The following is an 18488-nucleotide window of genomic DNA, read 5'->3' as shown; positions in this document are numbered from 1 at the left end:
CCACAAAATACAATATTATCTGGTCTAAACTTGGAGGACGAACCTGAAATCTGCCAGAGGGCAGCAATGGACACCATCCCTAATCGCGCTGGGAAACATCTTTGTGAACTTACAATAAAGCATAACCTTTTGTTATGCAATGGGCACGGTCAAGGGGATCAAGAGGGTTATTTTACTTTTATCTCCCCCAGAGGATTTACTAGCACCATAGATTATATCCTAACATCTAATAATGTGCCAGTTAACCGAGATACCTTCAGGATAATTCCCAGAGCTGAAAGTGACCACTTTCCACTTGAGTTATCTCTGACATTATTCTTTTCTCCTGCCTTTACTAAATTATTGGATGAAACAGAATATCTGATACTTGGTAATAGAAGGTTAAAATGGAATGCACAGGTCCAAGAAAAAATGATTCAGATGCTGGATTCCCATGAATTTGCTCTATTAAAGGGGGAAATGTTGTTAGAAACAGGAAACGTAATTGGACTTTATGAGAACATAATCAACCGAATGCGCCCACTGATGACCACAGCTAGTGTGATAAAAAACAAAAAGTTTAAGAGACAGACTTGGTTTGATAAGGAATGTCAGAATAGCAAAAAATTCCTAGCTAGGGGTACTTAGAAAATTGAAGTTAAAACAGGATAAGCAAAATCTTGCCCTACAAACTGAGGTAGCCCAGTTACGAAACAACTATAAATTATTACTTAAAAGCAAGAAACAAATATATTATGAACAACAGTGGAAAGAATTGGGAGATGCAGCACTTCAGAAGGACTCACGGAAATTTTGGCATCTGGTTGCCCAAGGCACCAATGGGCTGGTCTACTCATTAGAAGCATCTGTCCAAGGAAAGGATTGGGTAACATATTTTACAGAAATATATCGCCCCTGTCCTGACCTACCCCCACAAGTTTACTATACTCAGTTATCAGAACTGCCAGAATTGCCAGACGTCACGCCCAATCAGATTAAGAGGCTAATCGCAAGCCAACTAGCTAATAAAGCTCCAGGAGAATCATAGAATCATAGAATCATAGAGTTGGAAGAGACCACAAGGGCCATCGAGTCCAACCCCCTGCCAAGCAGGAAACACCATCAGAGCACTCCTGACATATGGTTGTCAAGCCTCTGCTTAAAGACCTCCAAAGTAGGAGACTCCACCACACTCCTTGGCAGCAAATTCCACTGTCGAACAGCTCTTACTGTCAGGAAGTTCTTCCTAATGTTTAGGTGGAATCTTCTTTCTTGTAGTTTGGATCCATTGCTCCGTGTCCGCTTCTCTGGAGCAGCAGAAAACAACCTTTCTCCCTCCTCTATGTGACATCCTTTTATATATTTGAACATGGCTATCATATCACCCCTTAACCTCCTCTTCTCCAGGCTAAACATGCCCAGCTCCCTTAGCCGTTCCTCATAAGGCATCGTTTCCAGGCCTTTGACCATTTTGGTTGCCCTCCTCTGGAAACGTTCCAGTTTGTCAGTGTCCTTCTTGAACTGTGGTGCCCAGAACTGAACACAGTACTCCAGGTGAGGTCTGACCAGAGCAGAATACAGTGGTCTGGTCAGACCACACCTGGAGTACTGTGTCCAGTTCTGGGCACCACAATTCAAGAAGACATGATCCCAATGGAGATCTATAAGATAAGACCTGATTTCTGGTCACCCATTTTTGCAAAATTGTTTTCATACATTAACAGCTCAGGTCATATACCTGAAGGGTGGAAGTTGAGTATAATTGCCTCAATATATAAAAAGGGTGATAAGAAAAACCCTGCCAATTATAGACCCATTAGTTTTTTAGATGTAGCCTCCAAACTATATGCCAGGCTCCTTCTTGGGAGACTAGAAGAATGGGCAGATACAAATAAGGTGATATCTGAAGTCCAGGCAGGTTTCCAAAGAGGGAAATCCACATTGGACCAGTGCTTTGTGCTGAACTTTCTGCTATGTAAATATATCCATAATTTGAAGCAAAAATTATATGTTGCTTTTATCGATCTAAAGTCAGCTTTTGAAACGGTCCCAAGACACGCATTGTGGCAAAAATTGGAAAAGACAAATATAGACCTCCGTCTATTATTTCTCATCAAAACATTATATACTGACACATCAATACAAGTAAAGGTGGATCTGGCTGGCCATCTCACCACTAGAATTAAGACCACTACTGGAGTCAAACAGGGATGCATTTTGGCACCTTTCCTGTTCAATTTTTATATTAATGACATGGTTAAAGTGTGGAGTTTGAAACTGACAGGGTTAAAACTCCGTGGTGTCCTGTATCTGGGAGGAGCTTGTCGCAGAGAAGTGCGTCAGAGTCTGTGTCGCTGTTCAGACTCGCTTTCGCTTCTGCCTAAGACGCAGCTCAGCTCAGAGGCTGCGTGTGTGCTTTTAGCACGAGAAAGATGCCGGAAAGCTCCGATGGAATGTGACTAATTTATGGCTTGTAAATAAACGCTTCTAGAGATAAGAACCGAACTGTCTCCTGACGTGATTTATCCCTCATCTCACACGGACGCAGGACCGCTGCTACTCTGCTCTTCCTGCCAGGTCAGCTCCCGATCAGAGCCGCACAGGGGAAGCCTGACTGGACACAGGATTAATTTTCCCAAAGGAGGAGCTTATCAGACCTAGCAGGGCAGCAGTTGAAGAAGGAGCAAAAAAGGTTTTCTTGTGTGTGTGTTTCTTTGTGGCTGATTAGCTGTTCTCCCTGTGAAAAGGTCAGAGGGGGCAGGGTTTCTGTTGAGGCAGGGGATTAGCTGTGGGAGGAGCTTATCAGACCTAGCAGGGCAGCAGTTGAAGAAGGAGCAAAAAAGGTTTTCTTGTGTGTGTGTGTTTCTTTGTGGCTGATTAGCTGTTCTCCCTGTGCAAAGGTCAGAGGGGGCAGGGTTTCTGTTGAGGCAGGGGATTAGCTGTGGGAGGAGCTTATCAGACCTAGCGGCGCACACAGTTTGATCCATCTTTTAGATTTAGGGGAGCTAGTCTCAAACGTTTGTTGGGGGAGGCCTAGGTTTTTTTTTCTTGTGGGGGGAGTTATTTGTCCTGTCTTCGCGCTTTTTATGATGGAGGACCGCTGTAGCCACCCCCAACGACACGTTCTCAGGATGGAGGGGGAGGGAACAGCTGCAGTCGCCTGTGGTTCCTGCGCAATGTTTACCATCTTGCCAAAGGTTGCAGGCAGCTTTACCTGCAGCAATTGCATGTTGATTGCCCTCTTAAAAGACAAAGTCCAGCAACTGGAGGAACGTGTAGCTACGCTCCAAAGAATTAGAGAGCTGGAGCTCTTCTTGGAAGCAACAGAGCACACCGTCTCCACCAAGGAGGAGACAGGGGACTCCCCTGAGAAGGAGGCTAGTTCACCAACACAGGAGCCAGATATATGGAGAAACGTGACTCAAAGAAGTAGGAGGCCAGGGTTCGCTCTGATTGTTTAGAAATACACAATCGCTTTGAGGTCCTCTCCCCTAGCATGGAAGACGAAGAGCAGACTCCATTTGAGGATCTCTCCCTCATTACAGTCGATCAGGTATATGAAGACGAGCAGCAAAGTCAGTCCTCAGGGAATGTGCAGGCGACCTTGGAACGGACAGCTCACGGAAGAACCCCGACCAAACCTAAGAGAAGGCGTGTAGTGGTGATAGGGGATTCCCTACTGAGGGGAACAGAAGCAGTGATCTGTGGGCCTGACAAGATGTCTTGGGAAGTGTGCTGTCTCCCCGGGGCTAAGATCCAAGATGTAACTGAACGACTGCAAAGAATCATAAAACCCACGGACAAATACCCCTTCCTCTTGGTTCATGTGGGAACCAATGACACTGCAAGCAATAGCCTCCAGAATATCAAAAGAGACTACGAGGGTCTCGGCAGGAAATTGAAGCAACTAAATGCACAAATTGTCATCTCATCTGTCCTCCCAGTTGAACGATGTGGCCGAGGGAGAGAGGGAAAAATAGTGGAAGTGAACAGCTGGCTTCGCAAATGGTGTAAACAGGAACGGTTTGGATTCTTAGATCACAGACTGCAGTTTCTTGAAGATGGACTTCTGGCAAGCGATGGGCTGCACCTCACAACGGTTGGGAGGAATGTTTTTGCCAAAAATCTCAGAAACCTCATCAGGAGGGCTTTAAACTGACTAATGTGGGGGAGGGAGACAGTGCTCCTGAAGGTAGGAGTCTATCAATTGATGAAGATGATCATCCAAATGTCATAGACCAAATGGAGCAAACAGCACGCAGACCTAGTGGTGGGAGGAAAAAATCCTTAAATAAGAGACACGGGGGAATGATTAATGGACTTCAATGTCTGTACACTAATGCGCAAAGCATGGGAAATAAACAAGATGAGCTTGAGCTCTTGGTACAGCAAACTAAATATGACATAATAGGCATCACTGAAACCTGGTGGGATAAGTCCCACGATTGGAATGTAAAAATGGGGGGATACAATCTATTTCAGAGAAACAGACCAGACAAGAAAGGAGGAGGAGTGGCGTTATATTTCAGGGATGTGTATACCTGTGAAGAGATCCAAGATTTAGAACCTCAAAGCCAAAGTGAGAGCATTTGGGTCAAAATTAAGGGAGAGAAGAATAACAGAGACCTCATTGTGGGAGTTTACTATAGATCCCCAAGCCAAACGGAGGACATAGATGATGCCTTCCTGGAACAGATGGCCAAGCATGCAAAAGGAAGGGAGATAGTAGTAATGGGGGACTTCAATTGCCCGGATATTTGTTGGATGTCAAACTCAGCCAAGAGCATAAGGTCAAACAGATTCCTCACTGGCCTTGCAGACAACTTCATTGTCCAGAAAGTGGGAGAAGCAACAAGAGGAACAGCACAGCCATTTTAGATCTGGTCCTAACCAATGTTGATGACTTGGTTAGTGGGGTAGAAGTGGAAGGATCATTAGGCGCGAGTGATCATGCTCTTCTAAAGTTTACTATACAGCGGAAAGGAGCAGCCAAGCATACTAGGACTCAATTTCTTGACTTTAAGAAAGCCGACTTCATAAAACTTAGGGAAGTGCTGGGTGAGATCCCATGGACAGTAATACTAAAAGGAAAGGGAGTTCATGATGGCTGGGAGTTTGTTAAGAGGGAGATAGTAAAAGCACAACGTCAGGCAATACCAATGAGACGGAAACATGGAAGGTGCCTAAAGAAGCCAGGGTGGCTATCTAAAGAACTTTTAACTGAGTTAAAATTAAAAAAGAGGTGTACAAAAAATGGAAAAGGGGGGAAACCACCAAAGAGGAATTCAAGCAAATAGCCAGCACGTGTAGACACAAAGTCAGAAAAGCTAAAGCACAGAATGAACTCAGGCTTGCTAGAGAGGTTAAAAGCAACAAAAAAGGCTTTTATGGGTATGTTCGTAGCAAAAGGAAGAACAAAGAAACAGTGGGGTCACTCAGAGGAGAAGATGGTGAAAAGCAAACAGGGGACACAGAAAGGGCTGAACTCCTCAATGCCTTCTTTGCCTCAGTCTTCTCCGATAAAGAAAACAATGCCCAACCTGAAGAATTTGGAGCAAATGATTCAGCAAAGGAAACACAGCCCAGAATAACTAAGGAGATAGTACAAGAATACTTGGCTAGTTTAGATGTATTCAAGTCTCCAGGGCCAGATGAACTGCATCCAAGAGTATTAAAAGAACTGGCAGATGTGATCTCAGAACCACTGGCAGTCATCTTTGAGAATTCCTGGAGAACAGGCGAAGTCCCAGCAGACTGGAGGAGGGCAAATGTTGTCCCTATTTTCAAAAAGGGGAAAAGAGAGGACCCAAATAATTACCGCCCAGTCAGTCTGACATCAATACCAGGGAAGATTCTGGAGCAGATCATTAAGCAAACAGTCTGTGAGCACCTAGAAAGGAATGCTGTGATCACCAATAGTCAGCATGGATTTCTGAAAAATAAGTCATGTCAGACTAACCTGATCTCGTTTTTTGACAGAATTACAAGCCTGGTAGATGAAGGGAACACAGTGGATGTAGCCTACCTTGATTTCAGCAAGGCATTTGACAAGGTGCCCCATGATATTCTTGTAAAGAAGCTGGTAAAATGCGGTCTTGACTATGCTACCACTCAGTGGATTTGTAACTGGCTGACTGACCGAACCCAAAGGGTGCTCATCAATGGTTCCTCTTCATCCTGGAGAAGAGTGACTAGTGGGGTGCCACAGGGTTCTGTCTTGGGCCCGGTCTTATTCAACATCTTTATCAACGACTTGGATGATGGACTCAAGGGCATCCTGATCAAATTTGCAGATGACACCAAACTGGGAGGGGTGGCTAACACCCCAGAGGACAGGATCACACTTCAAAACGACCTTGACAGATTAGAGAACTGGGCCAAAACAAACAAGATGAATTTTAACAGGGAGAAATGTAAAGTATTGCGCTTGGCAAAAAAAATGAGAGGCACAAATACAAGATTGGTGACACCTGGCTTGAGAGCAGTACATGTGAAAAGGATCTAGGAGTCTTGGTTGACCACAAACTTGACATGAGCCAACAGTGTGACGCGGCAGCTAAAAAAGCCAATGCAATTCTGGGCTGCATCAATAGGAATATAGCATCTAGATCAAGGGAAGTAATAGTGCCACTGTATTCTGCTCTGGTCAGACCTCACCTGGAGTACTGTGTCCAGTTCTGGGCACCACAATTCAAGAAGGACACTGACAAACTGGAACGTGTCCAGAGGAGGGCAACCAAAATGGTCAAAGGCCTGGAAACGATGCCTTATGAGGAACGGCTAAGGGAGCTGGGCATGTTTAGCCTGGAGAAGAGGAGGTTAAGGGGTGATATGATAGCCATGTTCAAATATATAAAAGGATGTCACATAGAGGAGGGAGCAAGGTTGTTTTCTGCTGCTCCAGAGAAGCGGACACGGAGCAATGGATCCAAACTACAAGAAAGAAGATTCCACCTAAACATTAGGAAGAACTTCCTGACAGTAAGAGCTGTTCGACAGTGGAATTTGCTGCCAAGGAGTGTGGTGGAGTCTCCTTCTTTGGAGGTCTTTAAGCAAAGGCTTGACAACCATATGTCAGGAGTGCTCTGACGGTGTTTCCTGCTTGGCAGGGGGTTGGACTCGATGGCCCTTGTGGTCTCTTCCAACTCTATGATTCTATGATTCTATGATTCTAAGCTTATGGAAGTTACGCGTCTCCTGACAAGTGTGAGAAGGGAGGAAGACTGCCAGCGTTGCGTTGCTGAGAGCTCCTGCCAGGAAGGGCAGTGGGGAATGCTGGAGAGCGGAGCCAAACGCCAAGGAAGACGGCTGCTTCGGAGGTCCAGATTGCTGGCAAACACGTGAGTACGCTTGAAGCCCCGGTGGGTGGAAGATGGCTGCTGCCCAGGCACAGCATGGCCATGAGAGCTTTAATATCCCCTTCGAAAGACTGAATGGGGCCAATTGGGAAGCCTGGAGTAAGCGCATGTACTACTGGCTGGCAGAAAGGAAGCTGTGGGAATGCACGCAAGCCGGTCCAGTCCAAGCCCAGCCCAGTGAGAGGTCTGCAGGAGCAGTGGAAGCTTGTGAAGCAGACGTGGCTGCTGTTCTGGAGAGAGAGCAAAGGGTGCTAGCCATTTTAAGGGCCAGTGTTGATGCTTGGCTGTTGCCAAAGCTCCAAGGGAAGAAGCCCTGGGTCGCGTGGCAGGCACTGATAACGGCATGTCAGACCGCAGTGGGAGCCAGACCAGAGGGGGCTGAGAGATGCCCAGAGAGAGCACTAAGCCCAGAGGGGGCTGGGACTGCTTTGGTAAGCAGTTTCTATGCTTCAACACGTCTGTGTGATGGTCCGGGAGAGAGGCTGAGAGCTGGGAAGAGGAAGGCAGTTGCAGTCTGTTCCTCAGGCAGCTGGGCACCCAGGAGTGGGGGTGCAGGCCGTTCCAAGAGCTCTGGGAAAGCCAAAGTCTCCAAGAGTTGTTTGTGCTCTGAGGCGAAGTCCAACAGCGAAGGGCATTGTTCTGCAGAGGCCCAGGAAGGCAAGGACACCGGCTGGAGAGGAATGTCAACAAAGCAGATAAGCGGCGGTTCCAGGGCTGGTTCCCAGCAGAGACGTGGGAAAGCAGCAGGCCAGGAGAAAAACAAAGACAAGGCGTCTTATCACCTCACAGCTGCGATGGTGTCTCTGAGAAAAGGCAAAAGCCTTGGTCGGGGGGAGGCTGTGGCCATGGCAACCGGTGGGAGTGCGAGCAAAGCCTTGGCAACTGTGGAAAACAGCCAGAGAGACACTTTATCTCTTGTTGTCGACTCGGGAGCCTCTCATTGCCTCGTGACATCCCGAGGGCTCCTGAGGAACTGCAAGACAGTTAAAACTGGATGCTACGTCACATTAGCAGATGGGTCTCAGAGACAGGTAACTGAAACTGGTTTTTTATATTGTCCCTTTATAGATCATGAGGTGCAAGCTTATGTGGTCCCCGAGCTTGCTCATTCTCTTTTAAGTGTATCAGCTCTTATGGCTGATGGTTTTGATGTTCTGTTCTCTAACGATCTGTGTTCCTTCTACAGGGATGGGAAGATGATCTACAGTGTTGAGAGAAAAGACAGGCTCTTTCTGGTGCAGATGCCTATTGAAAATGGGGCTGGTGGGAAATGGGGCTGGTGGAAAATGGGGCTAGTGGAAGGTCCAGTGAAGACGCTCAAGTGCAGTGTGCAAATGTCCCACCACACCATGATTGTTTACACCTCTGGCACAGACGCTTCGGACAAGCAGGGTGGTCGTATGTTAAAAGGGCCGCAGAGAACACAATTGGATGCAGGTTCAAAGCATGTGATAGATACTTAGATTGTCAAGCCTGTAAGCAATCAAAGGTCACGACATGCACATATCCCAGGTCAGAGAGGAGGACCAGCAAGCCCTTTGAACTTGTGCATGCAGATTTATCAGGGCCCATGCCAACACCTTCTTTAGCTGGGTCTAAATGGGTTCTGGTTCTGATTGATGATTTTTCAAGGCATTCTTGCGTTTTCTCGCTTAAACAAAAGTCAGAAGCAACTGCACTCATCAGGGATTGGATCACTGCGGTAGAGCTGCGGTTCTCTACCAGGGTGATTTCCTTTCAATCTGATCGCGCGGGGGGGGGGGGAGTTCACGGGTTCTGCGCTGCAATCGTTTTTCAGGCAGAAAGGTATCAGTCATCGATTGACTGCCCCCTACTCTCCGCAACAGAACGGAGTTGCAGAGAGAAAGTTTCGCACACTACAGGAAGCAGCGAATGCTATGTTGGCAGACTCGGGTTTGCCACAGCGCTTTTGGGCTGAGAGTTATAAGGCAGCATGTTTTCTCCAGAATAGGGTGTACAATTCCAGTGTAGGCAACACACCATATTTCTTGTTGCATCAGAAGAAACCGAAAGTGGATTTTCTGCGAGTGTTTGGCTGTGAGGCTTGGGTCCTCATTCCAAAGGCCATGCGTAGAAAGGGTGAGCCAAGATCTAGGAAGATGATCTTTGTAGGCTATGAGCCGGGTTCAAAGGCGTGGTGTTTCGCATACCCTACTGGTAACCAGTCTAAGCTGCTTATTAGTGGCAGTGCTGAGTTTTGCGAGCAGAGTGGGTGGAAACGTCTTCACGGGAACCCGGATGTTCTGTTAGACTCAGATGAGGAAGAGGAGGAGGACGAAGCTGAACCTGTTGCTGAGGTGGACAGTCCACAGCCACAGAGTCCAGAGCCGGGATCTCCAAGGCAGAGGCTCCGAACCTCTCCAAAGGGGAGTCCCAAGACCCCTCCACAGGTCTCTGTCAAGTCTGAGCCAAGGAGTGAGCCATCCTCGCCAGCAGACCCAGCTGTGCGGCCAAAAAGGCGCAGCAGGTCAGAGGGGGAAGTTTCTGAAACAGGGGGTGGTCTGGTTGACCCAAGTGAATCAGGCACAGTTCCAGAGTTCACGCTGAGGAGGTCAGCAAGGTCAACCAAGGGAAAGCCACCGGAAAGGTATGAAGCCACTAGTGTTTGGGTTGGTGTGGCTAGATGTGAATCTGAATCCTTTGAGGATGTTCAGAAGTTGCCTCAGGAAGAAGCTAGCAAATGGCGTGAGGCGATGCAGAAGGAGATGAACTCAATGGAGTCTCTTGGTGTGTTCTCACTCACACAGCTGCCGGCTGGAAAGCAGGCTGTGAGTTGCAGATGGGTTTACCGTCTTAAACCCACAGAAGCTGGAGAACCACAGTATAAAGCGAGGTTAGTAGCTCGAGGATTCACACAGAGGAAGGGTGTTCACTTCACGGAGGGAGGTCTATTCGCCGACCTCGAGGGCCGAGACTCTGAGAACGCTTTTGGCGATAGCAGCACAGAGAGGTTGGAAGGTGAACCATTTTGATGTAGATGTCGCCTACCTGAACTCAGATCTCCAGGAGGAGTTGTACATGCTTCCTCCTCCAGGGTTTGAAGTCAGTGAGCCAGGCGTCGTGTGGCGGTTGCACAAATCCATCTATGGATTACGCCAATCTGCCAGGAATTGGAATATGTGCCTACATGAAGCCTTAGAAGAACTAGGTTTTAAGAAATCTCTTGCAGACAGTTGTCTTTACATTAGAGATTCAGGCTTGAAACAGCAAGTGGTTCAGGTGTTTGTTGATGATATCTTGATCATGGCACAAACAGGTAAACAGGTGGAGAAGTTTGCTAAGGAGCTTCGAAAGCGGTTCAAGCTCAAGCAGCTTGGAGACGTCAAGTCGTATTTAGGCTTAGAGATCACAAGAGTAAGTGATGGAAGCTTTTTGCTTCACCAGAAAGGTAAGATTGAACAGTTGCTTGAGAAGTTCAGGATGTCTGATTGTGCTGGTGCCAAGTCACCCATGGAGGCTGGATACGTGAAGGAGTGTCAGCAAGTAGAACGCGTTGTGTTCGAAAATACTGAACTTTTTCAGTCAGCTCTGGGTAGTCTGTTGTATCTGTCACAGTGGAGCAGACCAGACATAGCGTTTGCTGTCAATCTGCTCAGTAGAGAGGCGTCAAGTCCTAGTGTGCAGGCCTGGAATGGTATTAAACGGTTGCTTCGTTACCTACAAGATACCAAAGATTTTTGCCTCAAGATGTCAGCTAAGGGTGGTGTCAAGCTGACCGCGTGGGTAGATTCGGATTGGGCTAACCTTGAGGATCGCAAATCAGTGTCAGGCCTAGTGGTGAAGTTTGGGGACTCAGTAGTTGGGTGGAGGTCCCGGAAGCAAAGTCTCATAGCGCTTTCGTCTACTGAAGCTGAGTTCAGTGCGCTATCAGAGGTTTGCAGAGAGCTGGAGTTCTATGTGTGTTTGGTCGAGGAAATCTGTGGAGAGAATTGTCTACCCGTTGTGGTGCATGAAGACAATCAACCGTGCCTCAAATTGGCCGAGACGGGGCAATTCAAGGCGAGGACCAAACATTTGGACATACGTTTCCGGAATGTATGTCAGAGCGTTCATGAGGGGCTAATTGCTCTGAAATACTGTCCCTCAACCAAGAACCTCGCTGATGGTTTCACAAAACCATTAACCTTCCAGAAGCACGAGGAGTTCTGTGAGGGTCTGTGTATGGGAAAAGCATTGTTGGCTATTGTCCCCAGATGCAGGACAAGAGGGGGTGTGGAGTTTGAAACTGACAGGCTCCGTGGTGTCCTGTATCTGGGAGGAGCTTGTCGCAGAGAAGTGCGTCAGAGTCTGTGTCGCTGTTCAGACTCGCTTTCGCTTCTGCCTAAGGTGCAGCTCAGCTCAGAGGCTGCGTGTGTGCTTTTAGCATGAGAAAGATGCCGGAAAGCTCCGATTGAATGTGACTGATTTATGGCTTGTAAATAAACGCTTCTAGAGATAAGAACCGAACTGTCTCCTGACGTGATTTATCCCTCATCTCACACGGACGCAGGACCGCTGCTACTCTGCTCTTCCTGCCAGGTCAGCTCCCGATCAGAGCCGCACAGGGGAAGCCTGACTGGACACAGGATTAATTTTCCCAAATAAAGAACTGGAGGGCCTACAGTTTTCCCCTGTCACAATTCTCGACCAAAAACTCTCAGTTTTAATGTATGCTGATGACCTAGTACTTGTATCTAGAACCCAGGTGGGCCTGAGACGGCTGCTTGCAAAATTAAGTTCATATTGCATGAGGAATGCTTTATCTATAAACTATGATAAGACGCAGGTCATTGTATTTGGGAAGCGTTCTAAAAAGCATGTTTGGCACCTGGATGAACACATCATAAACCAAGTAAATACGTTTAAATATCTGGGATTGATTTATTCAGAAACGGCATCTTGGAATACACAGCTATCCAATATTAAATTGCAAGCCTTTAAATCAGCAAAAGCCATTCTGAAATTCGTTGCATGTAAAGGTGGAAATCTGGTCAACCCAGCTCTATCTGTGTATAAAGCAAAAACAATGGCCCAGATTTTATATGGTGCAGAGGTCTGGGGTACCTCAAAGGTCTCCGGTCTGGAACCCCCACAGAATTATTTTTTAAGAGTTCTTTTAGGTTTACCCAAAGACGTGCAATCTGCCATGGTCAGGTTGGAAACTCACATGTTGAGCATAGAGAGCCAAATAGATAAAAGAATTCTCTGTTACTGGTTTAGAGTTCAACAGATGGACAACACTAGGCTACCAAAGAAATGCCTGATTGAGCTCTCAAATGGATTACCCTTTAAAAACTGGGTACATCATGCTGCCCAACTGATGGGCAAATATGACCTCTCAGTGACTGAGATTAAAGAACTCCCCTTATATTCACAGAAAAATATTTCTAAACGAACCATAAGGGCAGTGGCAACTAAAAACGATCTAAACTCTATGTGCACATCTACATGCGCCCCATTGTATTTTAAACTTAGAGAGGTCAATGAACACATTTTAATGAATTGACTTTTGCACAGCTTCGAAAAGCTTTTACAGAGCTACAACTAAATACAATAAGCTCTGCTTATAGAGATGGGAGACATAGAGGCATACCAAAAAAGAACGTGTTTGCATTAAGGGATGTTCTGAAGTAGAGGACCTTGTGCATTATATCTTGCACTGTCCGTTATATAATGATGCAAGAAAAAGATTTTTGGTACCTATAATGACAGGGTCCCCTGGCCAGAACCCCCTTGATATGATGTTATATCTCCTTGCAGACACAGATAAGTATGTGACCTGGCGGGTAGCAATTTTTGCAACTGCTGCTAGGAAAATTAGAGCAAATTATATAGCCAAGGTAGCCATTAACTGTAAAGGAGATGAATTTATTTGATCCTATCTATCTACCTCAGGCTATGCTCTATCTTTGTCACCAAACTCTGAGTATAAATTGCACACTGTATTAATTGATATTGTTTTTAACATTAGTCACCATGTGATGATTTTAGCTTATGAATTTTATCGTTTAAAGTTTTTATTTGTACATTGGGGTACTTTTATAGCTTTGTTTAGAGTATGTAATGTTTTAATAATATAAATGTTTTAAGTCTTTTTTTACCAATTCAGTATATTTTCTTTTAATTGTCAAATAATTCTGTGTACATTGCGGCAGCCTTTGGCTATGTGCAATAAAACTGACTGAGACTGACTGAGACTATCGGAGCTTCCGTACCTTACAATTCAGTTGACCCTTCTGAGGAGTTCTTCATGCTTCTGTGGAATATCCTGAACCCTTACATTTCTGGTTTTGTTTCCTGTCTAATACCTTTCCCATATGTCTACTCCTTGGGCTCATAGGATTAATTGCCTCCTCTTCCAGTGATGAAATGGTCCCCCTCCTGCTTTCCAAGGCTGCCTGTGCATCTTGAGTGACTTGGCTTCTCTTCATCCTGCCCTCTGGACCCTTGGCTTCCTGATTCCTGGCTTCCGGACTCCCATTCCTGCTCCCACCCTGCCATCTTGCCCCCGGTCCCAATGCCCTCAGCTGGGACTTTGACTGCCCGTAAACCGGACCATGACACTTGCTGAGTAAGGGCCGGTGTCATAAGCTGGACCATCAGTGGGGGGGGGGGAGCATTTGAAGTGGTAGAGCAAATTAACCCTGTGTCGTTCAAGCTTCGACTACCTGCATCCATGAAAATACACCCTATCTTTCATAGGTCCTAGTTGTCTCCTGTGACGCCTGAACACGAGTATCAACCACCAAAGGCGTCACCACCCCCTCCTATCATGGTAGAGGGGAAACCTGAATATGAGGTGTCGCAACTGCTGGAGTCTCGCTGGAGGGGGAGGAGATTGCAGTATCTAGTGTCTTGGAAGGGGTACGGGGATGAGGAAGATTCATAGGAGTACTCGGGGAATGTAAATGCCCCTAGGTTGCAGGTGGAGTTCCACCGCAGGTACCCCAACAAACCCAAGCCAAGACGGTGGAAGGAGGAGTGTGAGGCGTGGGAAGAAGACAAAGAGAGTTAGGCAGATTGGGGATTGGAAGTAGAGGAAAACCCACAAGGGGAGGTTACTGGGAAGAAAGAGAGGATGAATGGTCGGGAGGTTTCAGAAGTGTCCCTCACGAGGAGGGGGGGCAGGGAGGAGTGGAGGACCTTAGAAGGGGGGTGTCATGAATGAGCCAGCTCCCAGTGAAGGAAGCAGTCAGGAAGAGAGAGGGTTAAATGACAGACAAGAGGAGCCTTGGCCAGGGCCATCTCCCCTGCCCATTGGAATGCCAACTGATAACGTTGCGCACAGGCGGGAACCCAGCCAAAGCTCTCAGGAGTTTCAAACAGGAGCGAACAGAGACATGGGTAGTTTGTCAGAAAAGGAAGAGACTGGAGCTAAGCCAATAAGTGCCAAGAATAGGCAAAGGGGCGGGTTGTTAGATAGGAAGAAAAACAAGAGAATTAGGGTTTGTAAGTTCAATATCTCCTGTTGGAAAAGGAAGGAGTCAGAAGGGTCATCATGATTACTGGGAATGGTGGCATTGTAGAGCCATTTGGAGGACTGTTTGTTACTGCAATAAATCTTCTTTTTAAAATTAACCACACTTTCTGTGTTATCAAGTCGGAAACTGGGACTCCTGACAACAAGTTCAAGTAGAGAGATTTAGAGCTAAATTAGTTGCAAGGGGTTTTGCACAAAAATACAAGGAAGACTATGAATCTATTTTTGCTCCTGTAACAAAATATTCCAGTGTTAGGCTATTGTTAAAAATAGCAGCAGAAAAGAAAATGAAGGTCTCACATTTTGATATCAAAACTGTTTTGTTTTTTTTAATATGGTGAATTTGGAGAAGAAATATACATGATTCAATCACAAGGTTTTGTGAAAGATCCAAATCTGGTATGCAAACTAAAAAAGTCCATTTATGGTTTAAAACAGGCAGCTAGATGTTGGAACAAGAAATTAGACAATGTGTTGAAAAATCTTGGATTTGAGCAAAGCAAAGGTGATCAATGTCTGTACATTTGTAAATATAATGATGGAATTACTTATTTGGTGATTTATGTTGATGATCTTTTATTGATTTATGATTCAGATAAGCGGAAAAACAAGTTTGAAAAAGGTGTGAAAGCACATTTTGTAATTAACAATTTAGGAACAGTAAAGAATTACCTAGGCATGCAAATAGACAGAGATGAATCAGGCTCTTTTTTGATTAGCCAAAGTAGGAAAATTCAGGCTCTGCTATGGCATGGATAATTGTAACCCAGTTGCTACTCCAATGACTCTAGAATATCAAAAGCAAGATGATGAAAAAGTATTTGAGGATATTGACAAATACAGAAGTGTAATTGGTAGTTTGCTTTATTTAGAAAACATATCCAGGTCTGACATATCAAATGAAACTAACATACTTAGCAGAAAAATGTCCAAGCCAACACAGCAAGATTGGAATGCAATGAAGCGAGTTTTAAGATACCTTAAAGGAACCATTCATTATAAGCTTAAACTATCTGAACAAAGTGATGGTGATTTCTGTGTTTATGCTGACACAGATCGGGGGACTTCTACAGAAAGAAAGTCCCATCTGGAACTGTATTTATGTATAAACAAACTCCCATTGAACGGTACTCTAGAAAACAAAGTTTGGTAGCAGTATCAAGTGCGGAGGCAGAATATATTAGCCTATATTAGCTTGTAATGAGGTTGAATGGTTCAAACAACTTTACAATGATCTACATATAAATTTTCCAGAAACTGTAACGATATTTGAAGATAATCAATCATGTATGACTGAATCAGAAAATTGTAGACCTAAAACAAAACACTTAGATATATGCTATGCACATGTGAAAGATTGCATTTTAAAAGGGTGGATCAAGCTCAGGTATTGTTCTACAGAGCTTATGATTGTTGGTTTCTGCTTTCCTTCACTGTGCAGCGAAAGGGCTTGTCATGAGACAGGTGTTTACATTCCACAGTCTGTACTGTTGGAGTTTCTCACGGGAAAGGGAGACTGGATGTGACGTACACTGGTTTCCTGTTTTTCACTGTTCTTTGCAGTTTCACTGGGTGATTCTCTCCGAGCTGTCAAGGAGAGAGGATGCATTTTCTGCTCCGGCAGAGGCAAGATGTCTTTCTGTAATATACCAGCTTTGAACTGTAAATAAAGCAATATAGAGTATGCAGCACGTACTCCTCATCCTTCCGCTGGGCACGGGACTCTGCTTTAAACTAACACGTGGTTATCGGCTCCAGAAGTCGCATCGGAGTGCCGGCAAAGGATCGGAATGCAGAGGGACAGATCAGATCGGAATCTGCTCTGCGCGTAAAAGTGATTGATGAGGTATGTGCTATTGCTCCGGGCAGCCTGCCAGCTTCTAGTTAATGGCTTTATGGCTGGACTTTGAACTTTTAAAGCCGTTTTGCCGGGAATAGGCAAAAGGCTCCCAGGCACAAGTTACTATGCTGGGGAAATCGAAAGTAACTTTTAAAAGCGCTTTTGGAATAAAGCAGCTGCAGCAGTGACGCAGCAAGATTTAAAGCAGCATATATGACGCTGAAGGCTAATGCCAGAGTCATGATGGCCCTTCAGGATGCTTGTGGGATTCCTAAGCTCAACAAGAAAAATTATGCAGACTGGGTTCTGTATGCAGAGGCAATTCTGCGGAAAGAGGGTTTGTTTGAGGTGATTACAGAAACCCCCCCAGTTCCAGTTACAGATGCATGGGAAGCTAAGGATTCCAAAGCAAGGGGAACTCTTACATTGATAGTATCCCCAGAAGAGCTCTGTCTATTGCGTGATAAGACCTCAGCCAGAGAAATTTGGGACGCTTTGAGAGAGGCTCACTTAAGGACAGAAGCTGGATCCACAATGTTTTACTTTAACAAGCTGCATAATATGGCTCTTGCTGAAGGTGGAGATGTGCGTTTACATCTGATGGAGATGCAAAATCTGAGACATGAGCTGCAACAGAGAGGACTCAACTTTCCAGAGGCTGTGTATTCTTTCATGATACTACAATCTTTGGGTTCAGGTTGGGAGTCTGTTGCAACCCAGATTGCTGTGCAGCCAACTGCTCAGCTGACAGTGGACTTTGTAACTGCCGTGATTTTAAATGAAGCAGATCGCCGGGGTGCTAGCTGCATGAGCAAGGGGGAGTCTTCACAGACGTCGTCCCTTAGTGCAGTGGAACCACCAGATGGCGCCAAAGCTTTGAAGGCAGTGAAATGCTACTCGTGTGGACGTCTAGGCCATATGAAGAGGGAATGCAGATATCCCAGGGCCAAGACAGAGCAGCGCAGAGAAAGCTCATCGCGTGGAAAAGGCCGAGGCAAAGGCAAAGGTCCGGTGTCTAGGACAACGCAGAACAAGGCTATGGTTTCACGCTTCACTCCAAAGGTTGCAGAGGTCCAGAAGACGTCAAGATCTTTCTTCGTTGTTGATTCAGCGGCAACCCACCACATGTGCAACGATAAGAGACTGTTTGTGTCTTTTACACCGCAGGAAGGTGCGATTCACCAGGCGGATGACCACACTATTCCCAGTAAAGGCTACGGAACTGTTGTTCTTCACAGTTTGGACTTATCGATACAGAATGTGCTTTACGTGCCAGACGCCAAACATAATCTGCTCAGCGTTGGACAGCTGAATGAGCGGAACATTGACGTGTCCTTCAAGAACAAGAAGTGCATCATCACAAAGAAAAATGATTATGTATTGCATGCTTAATATGTTGATCGTTTGTTTGTTTTGTATTATGATGATGTTGTGCAGGATGACACTTGTTGCATTGCAGGTTCTAACAAAAGTTTGCATGCAGAATGTATTCATGATTTTCATAGAAAATTTGGTCATTTGCATTTTGAGGCAGTATCTAAAATGCCTGCCGTGGTAGAAGGTATGACTATTAAACCCTGCAGGTACCACATGAAGTGCAAAGCATGCGCAGCAAACAAGGTGAAAATGGCTGCGAAAGGTAAGGTGTCTAGTAGGCAAGCTACGGAACCATACCAGATTGTTCATGCTGATTTGGTTGGACCACTAGCGCCCTCTTTGGGTGGAAATAGGTACTTCATGGTTCTCATTGATGCATTTTCTAGATATATTTTTGTGTACAATCTCAAGCAGAAATCAGAGGCTTTTCCTAGGTTCAAGGAATTCTGTGCTT

General features: G+C 45.7%; 1 long non-coding RNA gene across 1 annotated transcript in view; it reads left to right on the top strand.

The window, feature by feature from the left end:
• Positions 1-18271, top strand: part of LOC308577872 — a 206930-nt gene extending 188659 nt beyond the window's left edge. The window contains exon 2 of the long non-coding RNA XR_014003739.1: positions 16265-18271. This is a non-coding gene — a long non-coding RNA (uncharacterized lncRNA). The remainder of the gene's footprint in view (positions 1-16264) is intronic.
• The last annotated feature ends 217 nt before the right edge of the window (positions 18272-18488 follow it).

The sequence above is a fragment of the Podarcis bocagei genome (genome assembly GCF_964188305.1).
Source record: "Podarcis bocagei genome assembly, chromosome: W".
In the NCBI taxonomy this organism is placed as follows: Eukaryota; Metazoa; Chordata; class Lepidosauria; order Squamata; family Lacertidae; genus Podarcis; species Podarcis bocagei.
This window is presented reverse-complemented; position numbering and strand designations above follow the sequence as displayed.